Raw genomic sequence first — 21061 nt, forward strand, 5'->3', positions numbered from 1 at the left:
GCCACCTGAGAGAGCTACATGATCACGGATGGTTAATGCACAGAAATCCTGTCATGTCTTTGTGTTTGTGAGCGTGCAGCAAAGTGTTTTTTCCATGCCAGTTACTGCGCCAGGATAATGAATAGCTTCCATGCCAGGTAATTGTCTTCTAAGTATCAAGCGAAATCTTTTTATTGTTGTTGTTCTTTTCTTATAAATATCTTACAGTACAAATATCAGCATAGTTCCCAGGGCTGGTAACTTAGTGTTAAACTGATACTTCTGTTGGAAGAGAGGGGGGGCTGGACTGTGTGTGTGTGTGTGTAGTGGGGGGTTACAGGGTACAGGAACAGCTGCGGGGGTTAAATTCCTCATTGCATCGGGTCCATTAAGTGCAGCTCATGCAGAGCGCAGAAACATTCAGCCACTTTACTCTGAGCCCCGTTGCTGGCAGTGTAACCATGAGAAGTGAAGGCTGCAGCGGGGATCCAAGCAAACACAAAGACCACAGACGACGCCCACCTTTCGAACTAGAGCAGCTTTAGCGGGTGATCTCAGATTTCGGCAGCTGTGTCAGGCTCACCTATTAACACGGAAGTCAGTGAGCCTCGAACCCCCAGCACGCAGACCTCCGAGCTGCGGGGTATTTGTACACCCTGTGAAAAACATATGACAGTTATGCACAGTGAGACCCTGGAGGGAGAGTGTGCTGTCTGGACTTGTACACTGTCTAGAGTTTTTAGCACCTGAGCAGATTAGAAGTAGGTCAGAATCAATCTGCAGCCAGTGCCCAGACAGCACACTCTCCCTCCAGGGTTTGGTTGCTAGAGGTAGAGGTCATCATGGAGATGTTCGGGGCAGCCTCATCCATTTCCCTCTTCTGAAAAGTTCTTGAGCCTTCCCTTTGCCCCGGTTTATCCCACAGTTTCTGACACGACCCCACCGCTCCATCAATGCTTCCCCTCTCAGGCACCATTTGTATGTATTTCAGGCCGGGGTGAAGAGTCATTCAATGGTAGCTGAGATGATTTAATATAGCACACAATATTGCAGCGTTTCCTTTGTCTGGCCATGACCCATTGTCCTGGCACTAATTTAAGACTTCACAATGATTGGACATACTGTTTTGCTTTTTTCCTTTTGCAATCTAAACCATTCATTTATCGTTCAATTTTGAACACAAGCGTGTTTGTGTGTGTGTGTATATATATTTATATATAAGAAAAATGTATCTGTAATGGAACTGCTGTGACTCACAATCAGGAATTTGTCCGCAGACTAATCATCTATTCAAGTAAATAACACACCCACGCATGCACACACACACACACACACCTATCAAGCTGACAGTCACACAGGCAACAGGCATGCGCATACACAACACACACGAACACACACACACACACACACACACACACACACATACACTTCTGCATCTGATCAAGAAAGAAGAGAAGCATGTCTTTAAAAAAATTATAATTAATTATAATTATTATAATTAATTATAGAAAAGCAAAGAGCAGTCATACAACAGAGCACAGACACACACTCACTCACTCTCACACACACACACACAGACCCACAGACACTCTCACACACATGTGCACCACCCAGCTGATTCAGGGCTCCAGAGTCTGGAGATCCAGGACTTCTCAACGGTCACTGACGGGTTCCTGCAGGGTGGACTATAGCCGGCCTGTAACTTTGTAAGGTAGGATCAAGCCACACTAGGTTTTACAAGTCAGAAACACAAGCTTACATTCAGTCCTGAAATCAACAGGGGGATTGCCTCTTTCTGTTCTGGTATTAGTGCCACAGAGGTGCCTTACTATAACATTTTTGGGGCTTTTTTTCCTTTCTTTGTTCCTTAATGATTTTTAAGACCTCATCTTGGGAAAAGGAAAGGGAACAACACAGACATGTGCTTTACTGCGGAGTACAGAGTGTCCCGCTTGTCTGGCACTCGCATGTCAGACCACTTAGGCAGCCCACTCTTCTTATACACAGGTTACTCCTCGCAGACCGGATGAACTGTGAGCAAATCCAATGCCATCAAGTGTGCCATGCTCTCGTGCCTTGCTTCTGCAATGAGGCAGTTCATTGAGGAGGATGCAGATACGAGATAAGATGCAGTCTTTTAAGGGCTACTCACAGGTGTCCATCCCCACTTAGGTTCTTACTGGAAGATAAGAGGAGATCATGCCCAGCAAATGACTTCATCCTCACACAGTAGGAATGCAAAGCATGGATACTTACAATGGGATTCAGGACATCAAAGTTATTAAGATTTGCACTCACAATTTACAATTTACAATACTGGCCGCAGTTCCGATGTTACTGACCCGCATAACACGGTTTAGGGTCAAGGTTAGGGAACACAACTACAGACTAAGGCTGGTGTCTGGGTATTTGTAGCTCGGAAAAGAGCCATTCAGGTATTCATACATTAATTCATAAGGAACTGCAGTCCATTACTGTAATGTGTGACCATTTTACCTTGGTAACTGCAGACAGAAATCGGTATGTCTGGTTTCTAAAGACCCACTGTATTTCTCCACAGTTGGCATAGACCTCTACTTAATTATGTAAAAGCAGGGTCATTGGCTGAATGAGCAACACTCTATATGAAAGTTATAGGACTAAAAAATGTAATCAGACAATTCAGCGCGAAGCTAGGACGGACTGTACAGTCCTTTGTTTCAAAGGAATCAAGGTGCTGGTGTATTCATGCTGACTTAAAAACCTTGACTGGGAATTCATGTAGATATTCTTCTCGTGCGTCCCAGACACATTGAAGCTGAAAACAAAAAACAATAATCAACAGGAACCTTTCACAACATTTGCAAAGGCACTCTGCGCTCGGTGGATGTTTGCACCTGAGATGAAGATACTGTCTGTCCAAAGAAAAGCTGCTGCTGCTGTTTGGTTGTTTATTTATTTCTCTCCGAGCTCTTTTCTGTGTGTCTTAAAGAGCTGCTTTATGGGCTGTTTTATGTTACGGACCACAAACATTTCTGTGCTGACATGCTGTTATTTAATATCATCAGGGATAAAAGTCCATCATCAGAGACACACGATTTACCAGCCGAAGCTATTAAAGCCACAGTGTGAGGGGGTTTTGCTTGGGGGGGGCGGTGTAATGATACAGGAAATAGAAATAAATATCAGGTAGGAGAAAATACATATTGGGCAAAGTTTTCATATTTTAAAAAGACATGAAAAGAAACTGTGTGTTGGAAAATCACGTTTGTGTTGCTTGGTCGTGGGTTTGTGTGTAGCGATACACAGTAGCATCAAGTGTATTTGCACATTATCAATGAAGAATGAATAGATACAAACCTGGAAAAAATGTAGATAAAAAAACCTCAGCAAGAGCCAATTACGTTTCCCCAAATCCCATTCTACTGCACAGCTTTTACTAATAACATTTCAGCACCTTCCATCAGTTAATGTGAGCAGCTCAGACCGCCTTTGTCTGTTCAGCATTAGTGCCTTTTGTAAGCTAATAGATACATCTGAGTCCTTCTCTTAGGGGAGAGTCTCCTGCAAGTGATTTTGTACTGTTGATCCCGAGGAATTAGACTTTCTTCTGGAAGTTAATGCCGCACAGTAGCGCCTGCTATCCTGAGGTATTAGTGTCTTCCGTAGGTGGGAGCTGAGCAAGCCTGCCATTTGGAGCTGGATTTTTTTATTTTATTTTATTTTAGAGAGAGGGAGATGCTATCAGGAGATGCCAAGAGCTGTGGTTGGAGGTCTCTTATGGCATTAGAAAGTAAGATTTGATTCCTAAGAATGGTACTACGTGTAGGTGGGGTAATGCGGAAAAGAGTCCCTGCCTCAAAAGTCCAACAGTTAGTTTCATCCGACGGGTTTACAATACAGACGGCGTCCACGTCTCGAGGGAAGGGAAGAGAGGGGGCTAGAGCCAGCACTGACGGCAGTCAGGAATATTGAATGTGTGTTCAGGTATTTCATTACCAAGAATGTGGAGGATTTTTAATCAAATTCAAAGAAAAGAGAAGAAATGAAAGAAGAAGCTGTGGGGGCGAGTCCAGTTCTGCGGTCAAGTGAATTTCCGTCAGCGGCAGAGATGAATTTGATTAAGTCCAGCAAACAAAGACAACAAACAAGCACACACACGAAAAGAAAAGCCCTCATGACCTGGGCTAGTCTTCTGTGCTTTTGACAGACAAAGATCTTCTCCTTTTGGTCTTGCCTAGAATGGCATTTCAGTCAGAGCATTAAAATTACCCCCTATCTACAGCCTTCTAGATTCCCCCCACTCCTCGAAGTAAAATGACGCAAATCAGACTGTGAGAGAAACAAACTTATTTCCCAACACACTGGGACAATAGACACTTTATTTCATTGTTCGCAATGTATTTAACAGGGTGTACGCCCACTCTTGGCCTTCAGTTAGTAGCCAAGGTTATATAACGGAACACAGCAATTGCTCCAGGTCTGAATTAAAAGGATTGTAATTAGGAAGCTATTCAGCTGATGCCTTGATCCAAGATTACTTTTGTGGAACAACACAACAGTATGACAGTTGTAATTGCGAAGAGCTCAACAGTGCTGAATTTACAGTAGCCTCGGAAATGCATTGACGGCCTGAATTAAATGTAAGTAAGAGTCCGTTTAGCAAGAAATAGAAGTTCTTTTCAGTACCATTAAATACAAAAGTAAGGTATTATCAATATTGTATGTATTGCAAGAGCATATCTTTCAAAAATAGTTACATGTGTTTCTAAATACATGCTGTTCTAGTGTCGTGCTTGGTGAATCCTCCTTTGGCATTGGTAACATTGAGGAAGCAGTTTCTGAAACCCCTTCATAAGTTTGTCAACTTTTCAGGAGGGATTTTGGACAAACCCTTCCAACGCAGCTCCTGTCCTGGTGTATTTTGCAATACATTCTGTATCCAACTCTGACAAAACCGGACTTATTCCAGGTCTGTAGGGAATGTCCTACGAGAGACTGAGGGAACTGAACCTTTTCACCCTGGAACAGAGGAGACTACGTGGGGACTTGATTCAAGTCTTCAAAATCATGAAGGGCATCAACCACATCAAACCAGAGGAGCTTTTCCAGATCAGCAGGGACACACGCACCCGGGGACACACATGGAAATTGGGCTTCAAGGCATTCAAGACAGGAGACACTTCTTCACACAGAGAGTTGTCACAATCTGAACAAACTCCCCAGCGATGTGGTTGAAGCTGAAAATTTGGGATAGGGATCACTTAGTTATTAATGGACACCAAACGAGCACGATGGATCGAATGGCCTCCTCTCACAAGGTGAGGGGTTATAATACAATATGCTTGAAAACTGTGTAGTTCTTGTTGCAGGACTAGGATGTTAAATCACCAATGTTTTTGCTGTGACTGTTTTGCTGCCCCCTGATCTTGGTGGACAATCTGAGTCCTTAAGTTGTCATCTAATAAATATGAAAACAAAAAGATGCAAGTGCAATAGGTAAAGTTTTACACACACTTTCCAGGATAGCCTCACAATCTAGGGTTCGACCTCAGCAAAGTGGCAGTCCCTAAAAGGTGTTATTTGTGAGCATGGATGAGCAGCATTGTTTGTGTGTGCATGCGTGCATGTGTGTGTGCATCTCCACTGCCTTAATGAATGGGTGGCAAACATCTCTGTGTCAGTGAGAGCCCAAGACTGTGATGCCGCTGTCAAGCCAAAAAAGCACCGTGTTTGGATGATGCATGGCTATTGCGCTAATCACCCACTCACTGACATCAATTATGCTCAGCAGTGACAAGCAATACTTGGGTTGCCTCTAATGGTTTTTTAAATGAGTGAAGTTGAGATAAACTCCGGGAACAAAATCAGAAGAAAACGGACACTAAAAAACAAAAAAAAGAGAGAGACAGAGGAGAAAGGAGTGATTGACTATTTGGGTTTCTCCGGGGATAGGTGGTGGTGGTAGTGGAGTTGTTTGTTTGTTCTGGTGTGTTCGTTTCAATAAATCTCCATCTGTTTCCTCGACTGGCTATGTCGGGGGGCCGAAATTAATTGCGTCTGGCTCTTTTGCATTAATTACCGGGGGATTGTCACGGCACAGGGTGGTTCACTGCCTCTGTCTTCATGCGTGCTTCATCAAAAATGGATCACGTGGCCCCAGCCGGCTGTGAGAGACATGATCTGCTCGCAAAGCCGGGTGCCACTTCATCACCCAAGGAGATCAGCCGACGACAATAAGAAATTATTTGTCAGACGATTCTCAGAAGCAAGGAGGGGGAGACGAGCTGTTTATCTCCACAGTGTTTTCAATCAAGTATTCCAGGACTGAGTGGCTCCAACTGGAAATGTCTTCAGTCAGAGCACAAATTGGCCCGTTTATTTATTTATTTATTTATTTATTTATTTATTCATTCATTCATTCATTCGTTTCTTAGTTTCTTCTTAGGCTGCCAATTTTTGATACATTTTGACTCGGCATGTCCTTCACTGAGCTGCTTAAAAACGTAATGTATATTACATTTGGTGTTAATAAATGAGTTATAAATAGTTTATAACATAGTTAAGCATTAATAACTTCATTTATAAGGGAAGGAGGGAGAGCAGAAGGGAAGAGTTTCGGATCCCAGTGACTGGGGCGAGGTGAAATAGCAGGGGTCTCGCCTTTCAGATTGGATGGAAAAAGACTAAGAAACACAGTATAAACAAAAAATAAGTGAAATTGATACTGAGCCTGGTCACTTCACGCCTGTTTCGAAAGCTGGATGCTCAGCCACGAGGGAGGCGGGGGGGGGAGTAGAGGATGTGCAGAGGAGAAAGGAAAGGGAAAAAAAAAACATGTTCGTCTTGTCACTGTGCAGATCTGGTCTCTGCAAATTAACAGCACCGTTGCACGTCAAAGCTAACCCCCCCACACTGCCTCGGAGCGACGGGCGAGGACCGGGAGACATTACTCTCCATCACCACGTGTCAGGTGTTCAGCGACAGAGGAGAGGCATTATGCAAAACTGGGCTGCACGCAAGGGGAGTGATTCATTACAACGCAGTGCACGGAGCCCCGGCGCAGGCTGCTTATCATGCGCCACACAGCCTGTCAACGCTGCCACCTCTGCCCAGCCCTGACCCTCGTGCCCAGCATCCAGGGACCCCCAGCCTTGGTCCTGCAGAGACGCCTCAATCCGCTCTGTCACGTCATTAGTGGAGGTCCCTCTCTAATCCCTGGCAGCTCAGAGTGGTACTGGAACGCCACGGTTGTAGATTGGCTAGTAACTGTGTCTCATTATGAGGGAGGTGGTGACTAATTATCCATTTGCTTAATTAACACTTCACCTGTCTCAGCCACGGGTGTTCACAGCAGTCGTCTAGGAAAAATAATAATAAAAAATGTGTTTGCGGTTGTGCACCCTCAGCAGTGTCCCCTCCGCGCTCTGCTGCCACATCTACCTGCAGAATGGGCTCCAACACATCTTTTTTTTCTGTGCTCAGCAAACTGTATTTAATATTCCCCACGACCCCCACTGTTCAGCGCACACTAATTTATGTGAGGAGATGGGGTTCTTCATCAAACTCGCATGACTGATGACTGGAAGCTAGTCCTCTGTTTTAATTTTTTTTTTTTGGGTCCCAGGGATTTCTTATCCCCCCCCTTTTAAAAACTCTAGCGGGCAGAATCCTCCGTGTTCGTCTCGAGGAATAACTGTATCAGCGCTGTTGGTGATTAATTTCCATAAAGACGTATTGTTTCCTAATTAATCTCGCAGCCCAGTTCCCTGCTTCGTCCTGTCACTTCCTAAAAATGAAACATTGCCTGTAATTTGTTAAATCAATTATTCCCCGAGAAGATGTTGGCTCCGTGAGAAGGGCGAGTCTGCAGACTGGGGGGGGTAGTTGGGTGTTTAAAAAATGTAGCCAAAAAATCTAAAAATGTATGGAAGCAAGAACAATTAAACAAAAATTAAGATTACCTTCTCATTCTCTCTCTCTCTCTCTCTCTCTCTCTCTCCCTCTCTCTCTAGCTCTGTGTTTCATCTCTGTGTTCCTCTCTACCTGCCGTCATTGAACAACACTGACAACCTGGGGATGGAAAGAACTCCGGTTCTGTTGTTTTAATGTGCTTTTGAATTCAAACTAATTTGTTTAAAGTTGCTCAGAAATTGTATTTTAGTGGTTTCTTTCCGATTTTGGACACAAAACCTCACCAAGACTTGCTCCGGCCCTGCAGTGTCCCGACATTCAACCTCAGATGGAATCATGGAATGAATCCCAACCCCAACCTTAGCTGGAATAACCTGAGCTGGGACACTGAGTTGGATTTCTTGACTAGCAAGTGAGACAAAGTTTTGTTGATGTGCAGCCCTTGATTCGGATGCGGTACCCGTTACTACAAAGAGCTCGTTCTGGGTACAGAGCCAAAACACACTGAACTCGACTGTAATTAGGCGATCTTTTCTGTGACTTATTAAGGAACTCTGCCGGTTGCCATTGTATTAACAGCAGGCGGGAAAAACCTGAAGAGACCATGGAAGAAACCGGAGGCTCTAATTGGTCTGGTATTGTTGCGAAAATATATTGTTTGTGGACTCAGTAGTGCCTCCAAAAAGTAATCATTATATTGCCGGTGTATCGCCTCAGATCAAGGGTCCAATGTGGAATGGCTGTTATCACCCCAGCCTCCCTGGATCCTTCGTTTCCACCTCTCCTCATTAGAAAACAGTTCGTTGTCACCTAGTTTCTGAGCGCGGACAATTGCGCACCGCCGGTACAAGAGAGTCACGTACCTCTAACCCGACTAATTAGCAAAACTCAGCCGTGCAAAGTAAATGCCGTCCACCTTCTCAGCCAGCCCTCTCTAACGAAGCCGGGAGATGATTCCCTCTGTCCCGTGCTAGGGGTTTGGCTGGGTATGTTTGCCGTCACCCTAAACTGTTTTAAAAACGTTCTTTTCTATTACAAACTGCCATGAAAAATTGCTGCCAAGAAACATTAAGAAACATTATTTTCCACTGTGTTTGAATAACGCATCTTCATCCGAGTTCAACCCCAAACTCCAGTCCTAGCCCTAGCACTGATCTTAACCAGAACCCAACACTAACACTCCAACCCTGAATCCGGCGAAAAGTCTGCGGGAGAGAGGGATTACCGTATCAGTCACAACAATGCCTAGCCCCTGACCTCGGGAACAATCCATTCCTTGCTTGTGCCGGTCCATTTGCGTTGAACCCGTGTGAGTGAGAACCCTGAATCCAAGCCTGCGAAAGACTGACACGGACACAACTGGCATAACAAGCCAAGGAAAAAGACGAATTGTAAAAAAGTTTGAGGAACCAGGAAAGCAAAAAAAAAAAAAGATCTGTTTCATTCCTGGAGGGGTTAATGACATGCATGGAGGTAAGTGCTGGCTCCATTTAAATCTGTCACTGCGATCTTGTACTGAAGCATATTTCTCATTAAGTCTACCAGCTGGAGTAGAGGCTTTGTACAACCTCTCATTCATCACTCACAGATATCAGGGGTCTCTCGCTCGCTCTCTCTCTGAGCGAACACACTGAAGTCATTCAAACCACCGTTCAAACATCGGGCTCGGAAGCAGGACCCGAAACCGTCGGATTTATTCACGGCTCCCCCCTCCTGATAAAGACCCGCTTTTCCTTTCTCTCTCTCTCTCTCTCTCACTCTCCCCTTCTCTGTCTGTCTCTCGTTCCCATCATTGTGGTACCTTTTTTTAATTACACATATATTTATTTATTTCCCGTGCATTAGAGAGAGGTAACCCACCGTTTCTCTTGTGGCATAATGGCTTTGTAATTGGTACTGAAATAGCAGGGGGAGAATGGAGCAGCTCGATCACAGCGTGAGAACCAGAGGTGGGTTTAAGGGAATGACTCGTTTCAATCATCGGAACCAGAGGGCCCATCAGATATATTGCGGCAGTCAGGGAGCCAGTCCAACGATTCTCTGTGGTTATTAGCCTTTAATCGATGTAGTTATTGCCAGCGACGCCACTCAATATGGCATGGGTGTAAATAATGCCTGATTAAAATGTTAATGTCTTCCTCATTTAAGAACTACTATTAAATCTTTTAGCTCTTGTAGCTGTAGTCTTCCCTTAAGTGTGAGCATGTCACACCCCGAGTACCTGGGGGGTATTCATAGCTGTCATGACGGTGGTGAAGGAGACACTGATAAGTGTTAAAAGACAATGATCAAATGGACAATGAAACAATCACACATACTTTATTTGTCCATTCTTGCTAACACATGCATCCATTTAAACCCATCTCTTTAGGGAATACCTAAAGGACAAGGGTTGGACGCCACTGATATAGACTGGTGACTTAAAGGGGACTTACGGCATTCCATAAAGAGATGGGTTTATATGGATGCATGTGTTAGAATGGGAAGCTGTGTCTCTGGTTGTTTGGAGAGGAAAAGGACAGATTACCAGAGTGGCAGCTGAAGTTATTATACTGATAGCTCATTGTCACCGTCCTGATTTGACTTGTCCGTGCACCCCTCCACTAAACCCATGAACCAGTGGCTCAGAAATTGACTTCTGACCTGTGACTGGTGGCCCATTTTGCTGTCACACACCCCAAACCCACCGAGCTCCTTTTCTCACATATGTTAAAGCTCTCACAATCATGTGTTATAATGAAGTAACACATGAGAAAGACCTAGGAGTTTACGTGGACTCCTCAGTTTCTCCATCCAAACAGGATGTTAGGGTATATTGTCAAAAGTGTAGAATTGAGAACAAGGGCAGTGATGTTCAGACTGTACAATGCACTAGTTAGAGCTCATCTGGATACTGTGTACAGTTCTGGGCTCCACACTTCAAGAAAGATATCGCTGCTCTAGAGGCAGTTCAGAGGAGAGCAACCAGACTTATTCCAGGTCTGAAGGGAAAGTCCTACTGAGAGACTGAGGAACTGAACCTTTTCACCCTGGAACAGAGGAGACTACGGGGGGACTTGATCCAAGTCTTCAAAATCATGAAGGGCATCGACCACATCAAACCAGAGGAGCTTTTCCAGATCAGCAGGGACACACGCACCCGGGGACACAAATGGAAATTGGGCTTCAAGGCATTAAAGACAGAAAACAGGAGACACTTCTTTACACAGAGTCGTCACAATCTGAACAAACTCCCCAGCGATGTGGCTGAAGCTGAAAATGTGGGAACATTTAAAAATAGACTGGATAGGATCCTTGGATCACTTAGTTATTAATGGAAACCAAACGAGCATGATGGGTCGAATGGCCTCCTCTCGTTTGTAAACTTTCTTATGTTCTTATGTTCTTAATCCCCAAGTAGTTTTAAATCACCACCCACCTTTTTTGCTTTTTACCATTCGATATGTTCCCAGGAAGATTCACTGCTTTTGTTTGGCATAATTTGAAATGATTCTCTGTCTGCTGCACGTCTTTCTGATCTAAAGCACTTTGGGATACATTGGTTAGAAAAGGGGTTATATTGAGCGGCTGTGCCTCTTGTTGTCTATAATTCCTGTAAACGGAGTGGCGTATTTATTATTATAAGAAACTCATGCGTTCGCAACATCGATAACACAAACGCTTCTATTCCACAAGGGTGCTTCAGTTCTTCAGCAAAAACGATGATGGACTGGGTAAACAGAGAGAGAGAGAGAGAGAGAGAGAGAGAGAGAGAAGGAGGGAGGCAGGGAAAGAAAGGGAGAATTTCGCCAAACAAAATGAATCATATAGCGAGGGAGAATTCTGTCATTTAACTAAAGAATAGAGAGAGAGAGAGAGAGAGAGAGAGAGAGAGAAGGAGAGAGAGAGAGAAGGGAGAAGGAGAGAGGGGGCGGAGAAATACAGGAGGGAGACGTGGAATTGAATAAATCCCTGGCCTCCCCATTGTCTCCCTGATGTCTTGCATTGGTCATCGTCGGAGTGGATATTCAAACTCACAGACCTGCGCTGTGTGTGTGTCCGTGTGTGCGTGTGTGTGTGTGTGTGTGTACATATGTGTGTGCGTGCGTATGTGTGTGTGAGTGTGTGAGTGTGTGTGTGTGTGTGTGTGTGTGTGCGTGCGTGTGCGTGTGCGTGCGTGTGTATGTGTCTGTAGCTCTGCACAGCTCCGCAGCTCTGTGCTGGACACATCTACAGACAGAGCCGTGGGGATTCTTTTAATTAGCCCAGTTCTGTCCTGCAGTCGTCTGCAGAGCCAGTGCAATGTGACAGAGTAAAGGTGTGTGTGTGTGCATGTGTGTGTGTGTGGTGTGGGGGGGGTGTGCCATCCTAGAGAATAGCAGTAGTACAGGTACATTGTTAGGCAATGGCCTCCACCCCGGACCCACAGAGCCCCATTCCAGTCAGTGGTACAGGCCACCCCGTAAACTGGGCACACAAGCCAGTTACTGATCAATTAAAAAGTGCTATGACGTCACCACGGTGTTGGGGGAGTTCTGTTCCCCCCCGAGTCTTGTTCCTAGAGGAACAGAGGCAGTCGAACCCCAGCTGCTGAAGTCACGCTGTTCAATTACACTGTCTCCGCAGTCAGCTGTGCCCGACGGAGAGATGACCACCTTCTGCACGACTCCATTCTCATCTCTGTAATCTCTCTCCGTTTTAACTTGTTATTATAATGGAAAGTAATATGGATACAATATAAATATTATTTTACAAAAGCTTTTCCGTTTCCAAACCGCCCCCCCCGCAGTGTAGTGCTGTAATTAGTTAAATATGTAAACGGCAACAGCTGAGAAATTCTGTAATTGTCTGCAAGTGGATTTAATCAAACTTACCTTTCCCAGTGTACAGGCTTTCTTTCCCTCAATCTGCTTTTTTGGTTTCAGTTTTGATTACTCTACACTCCTTTGAATTACATGTAAATTGGCTTTCATTCTTAATTAACCTCAACACCCTCAGTTTCTGTTTTAACCGACAGACGCATTCGGTTATTTCTCCTGCCAGGAAACTCTATGTAGGCTTTTGATCCAGTTTCGATGATGAAACGCACAGAGAGAAGGGTCTCAGTCCTCTCCAATTCAACACCATTACTTCTCCAACCAAATACACGTCGGCCCTTATTTATATAGCAATGTATCTGCCATTTCAAATTAGTGTTTTGTATTAAATGAAGACTCACTGGTCTCAATATGTTTGGAAGAAACACAAAACCAATTAGCACTTGATCCTGATGACTGACTACAACACGGCAGTTTAGCTTTTAAACAAAATTCTTTCCTTCGCTAAATTCTTTGCAAGTGTCTTCTGAAGTTACCATGTGTATTTTTAGATACTGCAACAGATGGAGATGAGAAAAAACTTTGAGCGACTCAGGCTGTATATCAGCTCTCTGCTGCGCTATAAACAACATATAGATATGTATATATAATTTATTGTATATGAACATTCAGAAAAACTCAGTTAAACTGGCCAGACAGTGGCAGTCTGTGTAGAGAGAAGAGTTACACAGTGTGGGCCATGTGGGGGGCCACAAACTGCTGAGTGGGAGCCACACACTAATGGAGAGATGAGATAATGAAGAGTATGACACAAACACATCTCCAGCCCTGACCCCAGGTGCGTGTGTTGTAGGAAAGAGCCCCAGTCAGAAATATTCCCAGCCCTTTTCATCTCTCACCCCAGGATGCCCCTCTGAAAATCCGGGGCAATTAACTGGCTCCCGAGGGTCAGACCGAGCGCTCTTTGGAAGCTGCTCTGCGGTGGCAGCCGGGCAGTCGAGCACTGTTTCTCTGTGAGGCCGGAAAAGTCTGAATATTCATCGCTTCTGCCGACGGACTGTCCTTCTGCCACCGCCGCCCTCCCAGGCTCTCGTGGCATCTTCCTTTCATCCGTCACAAGGGAGAAAGATCATGTTAATCTTGGCTAATTAAGCCAGTGATTAGTTAAATTATGTAATTGGGAGCTGGTGTGGAATTAATTATGTAGACCTTTCTGTTCCCTCCTTCCAGATCTGCTTGTTCTTTCTTTCTTTATGAAACAAATATCCAGTCTTGAATTATTTAAAAAGAGAGGGAAAGAGAGGTTTTGGGTTTTTTTTCCCAGTGGCTTGGCGTACAGTGCAATTCCAGGGGGATTTCCAGGATGGGAGGCATGTTTTTATGGCGATCTTGAACCATCAAATATTAATGGTGGCGAGGAGAGGGAAAGGATGGTGAGGGAGTTGAGGGCCTGCTGAGGCACCGAGGCCCAACTGACTCCCAGCGCGGGAGAGCAGAGATGCCGAGGGCGGTGGGAGCCACTGGGATCATGTTGATATAAGCGCAGATCAGGGAGACGTTCTGACTCGCAAACAGACCCAGAATTCGGGAGATTTATGCGCTTTTCTCTTACCTCGGTTGGAGCTCTCCTCCTCAGTCAGTTCATACTGGGAATCAGACTTTGTTCTCCATCTGTAGAGCTCACAGGCGCAGGGTGTGCCACTGGGGGGCGCCAGTGCACAAAAACAAGGGAACTTTAATCCCAGCCACCCTTGTTTGGGCATCTCCAACACTCAGCACAGGGTCGATGTTAATTTCCAACCGTGTGCAGCATTTTCACATCAAAGACGAGTGTTTTTGTCTTTGAAGCAAATAGTGAAATAAGGGGTTCACCTGTCCTCCTCTTAAAAGCTCAGCAACACAGAAGACAGGTAAGACTGAGGGTTAACATGACTGAGAACAGCAGAACCTGGTCAGGCCTGATCTGACTTCCCTAGAACACCTCTGGGAGAAACTGGAGTTGCAGCTGCCATATAGGCTGAGATCGGGCCTGTATTAGAGCCGATTACATACAGTATATACAGTCCTCTGCCGTCTCTCTCCTGTCCCAATACTTTTTTTCTCATTGTTGTATTGTTTGTCATATTGATTTGAGCCTTATCTCGAGTCGGGAAGGATCAGAGCTAATCTAAGCCGGGCACAGGGCGACATGAGCTGAGTGAGCTGAGATGCTTCTGGAAGGATAACAATCTGAGGCTTAATTTTTCGCCATAAATTCCTGTAACATTATTAAGAGGGAATCAGAGCACAATCCATCACCGCAAATTACCGGGCCGTGATTCCGCGTCGCACATCTGATTTCCCTGAGTGCAGCTGCAGTCGGCGCTTAATGAACACTTTCCCCGCGCCGAGGACGACTTGGGTCATGTGGGATCCCTCCGGGGAGTCAAACGTGAAATGTTAACATTGTAATTATTAGTTAATTTATTTATTAATTAATCAATCGACCAATCAATGGATTAATCTGTTTACAAGAGTGATGATTAAAGTCTGGTCCAAGTCTTGTGTCAAGGTCATGTCTGCACTGCTGTGTAGGGGTTTTGGGTGATGGCTGGCGACTCTGGTTTGGGGCCACAGGGGCCCTGACAGTTTTCCAAGCTCTCAGTTGCTTAATTGGAACCTCAGTTGTACCAATAATTTCCTTCATGTGACTTCTTCAATTGTTTAGCTCACAAAAAGTTTGAGAAAGCCAAAGCGCAGAATACCCACATTATCACTTCAGTGAATGGTCCATTCGGTAACTGTTGATAAAGGACATTAATATATCCCTTTTTTTCTCCTTCTCCAGATTCCTGCACTTGAATGATTGGCTCCAGTCTCGTCCAGTTACCATCAGAGCCCCGGACATCCGACCCTATCTATCTATCTATCTATCTATCGCTATATATATATATATATATATATATATATATATATATATATATATATATATATATATATATATATATGTCTGCTTGTCTGTCTGTCTATCTATCTATCTATCTATCTGTGTGTGTGTCTGTCTCTCTGTCTGTATGTCTACTTGTTTGTCAATGTGTCGGTCTTACAGTCTGTCTATCTTCCTGTGCACCTGCCTGTCTCAATTTATTTTATCTTATTTTATTTTGGTATCTGTCAGCGAACAATGCAGTACATATCTTCCCATCTCACCTCCATTCTTATCAAGGCTGATTAAATTGTGCATGCTGAACGATTTAAATCTTTCATCAAGCAAAATGTAGATTTAAAAGCGTATGGCGTGCAGGGCGCACTCTGGTCTGCGCACCCTGTCCCCGCAGTCCGTCCGGAGCAGAGTCAGCGGCCGCTCGCCTGTCTGTGGGGGTCTGGCGCCATCAGCTGTTGGCGTGCGGAACTACTGTTGCAAAGGGGCTTGCTTTTCAGTGTAATGTGCTACGTCAATGTTTCGGTTTTGTTTGTTTGCTCTGGGTTTTTTAAAAATCTCTTTCTCCACCGCCAGAGTGTCTTCTGGTTTCAATTCCACATCTGAGCTCTTAATCACAAAATGGAGCTAATTAATAATCTAACTGCAGCACTGGCACTGCTTTTCACATGTCTAATGGTGGCAGGCAGAGATCTAAGGGGACCTGTTTAACCCGGCTGGATTGAGGCCCTTGAGGAACCGAAGCATTTAATATTTAATATTCCAATCTCAATTAAAGGCTCAATAGTTTAATTGCACTGTCGGTGGGGCCAAATGCCAAGGGGATTTATGTCTGGGAGACACTGGGATCAGATTCACCTGATGGACCAGGGAGTCCTGGCGAAGTTTGCTATGCATTATGAAGTTACACTGCGCTACACTACACTAAACCCCTGGTTTGGGTGTGGGTGTCTGACAGTCTCAACTGGAAGAAGGAAATCCATACAGCAGTTCTGGAGCAGGGTAAAGAATTGTCTCCAGAGTATCAGATACAGGACAGACAGACAGATAGAGTAGATAGACAAACACAGAACAGCACAGACACAACCCTACTCAGCACAGTGCAGACACAGCCCAACACAGCACAACACAGTACAGCGCAGACACTGCACAGCATTGTATGGTACAGCTCAGTCAGAGTACTGCACAGCACAGCACTGTCTGGCACAGCACAGCAGGCAGCCAGGGTATCAGTAGATGGAAGCTAATGTCACAAAAATACACAACAGTGCACACGGGTAGCCAGTATGTACAACAATAAGCCTGATCAGTTCTCCAACTACATTCTCCGCTCTACTGACTCACAGATTGAATAGTTTCCAGAGGCAGGGGAGTGGAGATAGTCTCTCTTGAGAGAGAGAGAGAGAGAGAGAGAGAGAGAGAGAGAGAGAGAGGCTCATATTGGGAGTGGCAGTGATACCAGTCCAGGCTCTGGGGGGTCTTTCTCTCTCTTTGCTTTGCTTATTACAGTTTTTCTCGATTACTAAATCAATGTTACTAAACCATCATCAGAATCATTATTTTTTTTCATAACTATAAGTACTTTACAGTTCTTTTCACACAGAATGCAATTCATAAACGTGTGTGCAAATCACAAAATACAAGTTTCAACAGTTGATGGGTCTTGCAAATCAAAATCAAAGCATTTGTTTGCAGCAAAAAGCAATCGATTGCACTTGCATTCATGTTCACCGCACATGTGCCACACACAGCTCAGGGAGGGGGGAGGAGAAAGACCAAGATCAACACCCCTGGGCCCCACTAGGAAGGGCTGTCTGTGGACTTGGCATTGGGATCACTGTCAGCAAGAAGGACATTGCACTAGGGGTGCTTCTCTCTACAGGAATGGTGTTGTTTCCAATATCCTCCCACTGGTCCCTACAGTACAGCACACCTGCTTGTGCTTTTCAATACGATGATCAATAGTCTTGTTCCCCTACAGGACAGGAGACTGGGGGACAGAGGGGACAGACTGGGTGGTAATGTGGGACAATGTCAGCTTCCCCCTCTCTGCTGGTGTTGAGAGTGGTCTGTTTGGTGAGGAAAAACATTTGATATGATATCGATGAGGACGTGTGGCCAGCAGTGGCGTTTCCAGAAGGTTTTCAACGGGGTGGGGACACAGGGACATTGTAGGGGGACATCCTTATGTCATCAAAGCGGGGGGGGGGCAGGGTTCTGACGGTGTGTCGTTCACGATAGCGGGGGTGCTGACGCCACACTTCCGCTTTGGTCGTGATTTGTAGGGGGAGCCCCCCTTCTAGACACGCCCCTGGTGGCCTGACCTGGACCTGAGGCTGGAGACAGAGTACAGTGACTGTTTCATCGTCCAAGGTTATTTCTCTTCACTTTGTCCCATGGTGCACCTGTGTGTCTGTGAGTGTTGTGATGTACTGTGAGCAGGTACCCTACACCATGGGAAGAAGAATGGACAACGTTTTTGTTGTCAAGACAGTTCTCATTTGTCTGCTCTTGAGTGTAAATCTGTCAAGTGTGGGAGTGTTTTTGTCCACTGAAAGAAAATATATTTAGCTCTTACTCAATTTTAAAAGCAAAACGGATGACAAAGTGATAAACCATGTGGTTTGTTTTTAGTTTGTATTTAGTTTTTATTGTAACGTTATAAAATGTCTGACGATGTGAGCTTTTCATGAGATGAAAAATACTGTTTACAACAATATTGTATGTACTTATTTAATATTGTGACATACATTTGATATTTTTAGAACAATCTACAAAGGAAATGTGTTATGAGTTTAGTGTTGTGTTAACACAATAGCACAATGTTTCAGGAAATGTATGTAAGTGATTGGGAAAAACTGCAGCTCAAGGGTGGCAGTGATTAGGGAAATTAATAGTTTCACTATAGGCTGCAACAATGAGGAGAAATGAAAAAGAAACACAGATGTTTCTAAGCAAGCCAAGTCTTAATATTGTGATGCTGTGTGAAATACCTAGTCAATGGAGAATTCAGCTCATAGAGAAATCAGTCAAACACAGGTGGATCTGTTGTTAGGAGGAATGCAATTAAGGACAGGTGTACACAACAAAATATACAACATATGTGTGTGTGTGTGTGTGTGTGTGTGTGTGTGTGTGTGTGTGTGTGTGTGTGTGTGTGTGTGTAATAAATGTGTCTGTGTGTGTGTGTCTATTTTAAGCAGCCCTTGATGGTGTCTGAAGACATTTGTTTAATTAAAACTGAATTTGTTGTTAAAATTGCTTTCTGCACTGAAGCAGTTGGAGAGATTTCAAGTTACCCCAGCAAACTGTATGAGTTTCTCAAATTTTTTGTGTCTGTTGGTTTGTTTGTTTGTTTGTTTTTTGTTGTTGTGGTGAGGAGCTGGAAGGCAATCACAACATTTGAAGCTCTTGCTTCAGAAATAAAAAGCGTGGGACAACAGTACTAATGCCCATATGTACAACACGTGCTGCAGCCTGTACACAATCCATAGGAACAGCCAGAGGGATTGCAACAGTTTTGCATGCCTTAATCACTATAATAATTAGAGTTTGATGAGGCAGATCAAAGACACTCGCTGCAATGATAAGATGGAGTCAAGAATACAGAAGCTATGAGGAACCTAGCAGGACTGATCGTGTTCAGATTCAGGTGCATTTGAGCAGTGAGAATTACAGGTGCTATACTTCTGTGCAGCACAAGAGGGCGAGATACCCCACAAACCAGACAACATAAAACCAGCCTAAATATAGTCGATAAGACAACTGTGTCCGTTTCAGGTAACCCAGTAAAAATACAGTCCAGTACAAACTAATGTGGACATTCAATGGGACCACATTGTACCATGTTTCTATTGTGGTAATCTACAATGTCTACCTGTACATACACCACACTATACTTTATCATATTTTGCTTTACCATGTTTAGCACATATCACCATGGTACACCGCAGTGAAGTGTAGTGTGATGCAGTGTGGTATGTAGTGGGGTAAAATGAAGTGTTGTGTACTGTGATAAATTTGGCTCATATGGTCTGTGTGTGTGTTTGTGTGTATACTATAGTTTATCATATTTTTACCATGCTACACCAAACAACATTTTAACACTTTTAACTATAATTTTATCATGGTAAAATATACTTCATCACCACTACAATGTGGTGACACCTTATGACACATTTGATACCGCCTTCTACCACACTGTGTCTTCTCCCTATTGGGCTCATATTTGCATATAATAGAGGGGTTATGTTTTGGGGATATTTCCATTGTATGATCAATATAATAATAATGCTTACATATACTTATAGAAACATATACTAGCATGAACATGAACATATATTAGTCCACAGCTACTAACCTACTTACTTTTACATATTATTGCTGATGCACACTACTTCTAACTTAAATTATACAGTAAACTACTACGTTGATTGCAGACTATCACTATCACATATTAACGTGCATACTACCATCAAAAATAATAAATATCCAGTAATATATAGGGGCTGACTGGGACCAAAAGCGGCCCTGGACTTTTACCCACACTATGGAGAGCGGGGGGTAGAATGTGCCTAATGAAGTGTGGTCAGTACAGTGTGTACAGTTGGCCAGTCCACCCCTGGTAACAATGTCACAAGCACTCCACAAATCAGCAAAAAACTGCTCAGGATATTCTATAGCCATGTGGCAAAATGTTTTGTGGTCTGATGAAACTAAAATTGAACATTTTGACCTAAATGCAAAGCATTATGTTGGACGCAAACCCATCACAGTGCATCACCCAAACAACTTGAACAGTTTTGTAAACAAGAATGGTCAAATATTGTCAAATCTAGTTTTGTATTCATATTTATATACATATGAATTCAGATTTTTCTTCTGTTCACTCACTTTTCATTTTGTTAATTGATAAATAGAATCTATTAACATGTCTATTTTTGAAAGCATTCTTACTTTACAGCATTTTTTCACACCTGCCTAAAACTTTTGCACAGTACTGTATAAATATATTCACAATAAAAACATTTCTCCACTAAACAGTGTGAAGTATGGTGTGTAGATAAAAGGAGAAAAAAAATCTTATTTACATGCATGAGACTAAGACACTGACACAGCAAAGTGTGAAACAAGTTCAAGGGGGTGCAGACTTTCTACAGGTACTTTAGCCTATGAGTTTTAAACCGAAAGTGCACTGTGATTGTTGCGAAATCTCTTCCGGGTGTCCCGTACGACACACGTGGAATCGCTAGCAGACAGACACAAGCGCGACCATTGCGTGTTAAAGGGCCACAGACCTCAGAGGGCTGGGGGGCCCCGCACTGGCGAAGCGAGCAGAGGGACTAAGCAGAGGGACAGCTAGTGGGGATACCGTACTTTCACAAAATTACTTGAATGGTGTGCCCTGTGTACTAAATAACATGGCAATGCATGTAAATGACGCCCTCTGTAATGCATGCATTGCTACATAGCA

This window comes from Amia ocellicauda, chromosome 9 (genome assembly GCF_036373705.1).
Source record: "Amia ocellicauda isolate fAmiCal2 chromosome 9, fAmiCal2.hap1, whole genome shotgun sequence".
Taxonomy (NCBI): domain Eukaryota; kingdom Metazoa; phylum Chordata; class Actinopteri; order Amiiformes; family Amiidae; genus Amia; species Amia ocellicauda.